Source organism: Nicotiana tabacum, unplaced genomic scaffold (assembly GCF_000715075.1).
Source record: "Nicotiana tabacum cultivar K326 unplaced genomic scaffold, ASM71507v2 Un00361, whole genome shotgun sequence".
Taxonomy (NCBI): domain Eukaryota; kingdom Viridiplantae; phylum Streptophyta; class Magnoliopsida; order Solanales; family Solanaceae; genus Nicotiana; species Nicotiana tabacum.
This window is the reverse complement of record NW_027438598.1, coordinates 56,231-60,000: the sequence shown is the minus strand read 5'-3', so window position 1 is coordinate 60,000 and position 3,770 is coordinate 56,231. Positions and strand designations below refer to the sequence as shown.

At 33.7% G+C, this 3,770-nt stretch overlaps 1 pseudogene; it reads left to right on the top strand.

The window, feature by feature from the left end:
- Positions 1-7: 7 nt before the first annotated feature.
- On the top strand, positions 8-1,296 carry LOC142179113 (subtilisin-like protease SBT4.15; annotated as a pseudogene).
- The last annotated feature ends 2,474 nt before the right edge of the window (positions 1,297-3,770 follow it).

The window sequence follows — 3,770 nt, the reverse complement described above, 5'->3', positions numbered from 1 at the left end:
TACACACACAGCTTCCACTGCTGCTGGAATACCAGTCCCTGGTGCCAATTTAGATGGCTTTGCCAATGGAACAGCCCGAGGAGGCGTTCCATCGGCACGAATCGCTGCATATAAAGTATGCTGGAGCTCTGGTTGTTCAGACATAAATCTTTTGGGAGCGTTTGATGCTGCAATTAGTGATGGTGTAGATATTGTATCAGTATCCGTTGGAGGACCTGCAAGGAGTTTTTTCAAAGATTCAATGTCTATAGGAGCTTTTCATGCTATGAAAAAGGGAATTTTGACTTCTTGTTCAGCAGGAAATGATGGGCCTGATTTGTCACAAGTTGAAAATGTTGCACCTTGGATTATGACTGTGGCTGCTACTAGTATTGATAGGCAATTTGAGACTACTACTCAACCGGGTAATGGCGAATCGTTTACAGTAAGTTACTGATCTCCTGTTATATCTCGATTATTGTATCTTTTATATATATATATATATATATATATATATATATAGAAGTTAAATTCTTTTTTTCTTCCCGTGTACATTCGGTTAGGGAATTTCTCTCAACCTCTTTGACACAAATGGAAAAATGTCACCTTTGACAAGTGGAATCTTGGCCAAAAATGAAACCGCAGGAAGCGACGTAGATCCCAGGTACGTACCAAAAATATTCAAAAATTGAGCAAGTTATAGCAAGTTGCGGAAGCAAGATCTTCGCTAAGAGATTCAAAACTTATAAAAAGTAAACGCGCCAAGAAGCTAAGGAAATTCAACATATACATACATATATATAGTATAATTTTTCGACGAGAGGGTCTGAACCCCTTTCCGCCCACCTAACTCCATCCCTGGATATAGCTATATTAGATTGGAATTTCAATTTAAATAATGTTCTTCAATTTAAATATAATTTAAATATATATATAGTATAATTTTCGGCGAGAGGGTATGTACCCCTTTCCACCCACCTAACTCCATCCCCGGGTATAGCAATATTAGATTGGAACTTCAATTTAAATAATGTTCTTAATTAATACTCCTATGCAGTGATTGTGATGATGGTAGTTTAGATGGGAGTAAAGTGAAAGGAAACATAGTTTTTATGCCTTGAAAATAATAATCAAGATGCCATCACACAAAAATATGGAGGTGCTGGAGATATAATGTCAACAGATGATTTTTCAGACACAGCCATGTCTACTGTTATACCAGCAATATATGTTCATGAAGCTGATGGTGACAAGATTAATCTCTACATCAACAACACTAAGTATCTTTTCATCTATTTTCCTAACAATTTTGAATGAAATACTATAACTTGTTTTTGCAATTTCTCCATAGTTTACTGTTCGAGCTATGGAAGCAGCTACTAATGCTTGTATTAAGGTAGACTGTCTACATCATATCTCTTGGGGTGCGGCCCTTCCCCGAACCCCGCAGCTGCCATAGTGACACCTCACACAAGTTAGGGGTAAGGGTTGCGTAAACTATACCCTCCCTTTTTCTAATTCAACAGAGGCAATGCCATTGTAGGACAGAAAATATTCCAATAATTAACAATTTATATATGTAAAAGAGCAACAGCCACAAGGAATCCAACTTGCTTTCTGTTCTGCCTCACTTCTTCCATTTTCTCCTCTGTTTTATTATAGGGATAATTAGGATATCACCATGTATGAACCTTGAACTCAATGTTCTGTTCCCTTCCCCCACCTCCTCTTCTTCAACTGCCAAATGAAATCAAAATGAAGCTTTTCTCACTTTTTGCTACTTCTTTCTCCATCTCAAGGCAAACTCTCCATTTCTTCACTGAAAAAACGCACATCTCCTCACCACCTCCACATTCCCTTACCATTCTCATAAATAAGCACACTGGAACCTAGGTTAAAACAAAAAACAAAAAGCATGTTCTTGTAGAAAAGCCTAGGTTAGAGCTCGTGAGTGCAGATTTTGGTAAAATAGTATGGTGGAACTGGAACAAAGTCACAAGTAGGGGAAGAAAGAGCAAATGCTAATTAGGTTTCTCAATTTGGATATAAAATGAGACCTCAATAAGGAAAACTTAGGAATTACACCCATTTATTACTGCTGGAAATGGGTTAAATTTTGAAGCAACTTACTGTTACATGAGTGTGCAACACGCGATATGTCAGGTCATGCGCCTGCGGTGTTTAGTTGGTCATTGGCTTAGTTAGGATCTTTAGCTGATCGTTGAGAACAACTTAAAGGGACGATTTATGTATTTCGCATATATATATATATATATACTGACATATATTTCTTACAATTATTGTGTAGGTCGCCAACAGCAACAATATTTAGATCAAGAAACATTAACATACTGCACCCTTTATACCTTGTTTTTCAAGTAGAGGACCCCAAACCATCAGTCTCAACATACTTAAGGTTTGCTTCTTACCTTGATCTTCCTTTATCACTTCACTATTTTTCTCTTATATCAAGAGGATTCGACGACTTATATATATATATATATATATATATATATATATATATATATATATATATATATATATATATATATATTCCATCCGTTTCAATTTATGTGAATTCATTTGATTGGGCACGGAGTTTAAGAAAAAATAGAAGACTTTTGAATTTGTGGTGTAAAATGAGGCACATATATTTTGTGTGGCTATAAATCATTGCATAAATATAAATTGTTTCCAAATAGGGAAATAGGTCATTCTTTTTTGGCACGGACTAAAAAAGAAATAGGTTCACCTAAATTGAAACGGAGGGAGTATATATATATATATATATATATATATATATATAACAGCGTAAATAATGTTTACTCTCTTTATATTCATGACAATTATTTAAGAATGATATTTTTTTCTTTTTTGTATAGCCTGATATTACTGCTCCAGGATTAAGTATATTAGCTGCATTATTTTCCTGAGTTCGAGTCACGCGCTAGAGGGGAAGTATGAAAACACTATAGATCCTCCGAATTTGGGAGTAATTTAAAAAAAAATGCATTTTCTGAATTAATAAAATATAATTTGATTTGGGGAATATCAATGTCTTGTCCTCGCGCTGTTAATGACCGCTGGTGAGATTTTCCTGCTTAATCCATTTATTTTGTATACCTTTAATTTATATGAGTTATTTGATTGGACATATAATTTATTTTTATTTTTAATTTGGAATCTTAAATATGAGATAATATTTGTATGCCTATAAAAATTTATAACTAGGATTAAAATGAGTTGTTCAAGTTGAATTATTTCAAAATTTAAATATATGTCTAAGGAAATAATGTCATTCTCTGTGGAACAAATAGATGTACGTCACATTCAATGGCTGAAAATACTGTCTTAGAAGAGAGCGTGATCTCGCACATGAATATATTAAGAATATATATATATATTGACAAAAAAAAAATACAAAGTAAATGTCAACTTGATACAAGGAGTAAAGACTTCAAAATGAACATAATCGTAGGCAAAAATTAACTCACCAGAAGACTTGTAATAATAAAGCGACGACACTTGCATAAAATCTTATGTACGCCACTGTCACACTAGGCATGTTTCGGTGGGACTACTATATCTTATAAGGCTCATATATAGTGTCTCAAGTTTCAATGGTCATGTTGTGCAATTTATTGTTTATCAAATCAATATAAGATTTTTTTTATTCATTTGAGACATTTAATACTTATCCCAACTTGTTTAGGATTAATACGTAATTATTGTTATTGTTATTGGTGTTGAGACGTTTAATACTTACCAAAGTTACATTAAATTTTTATTTT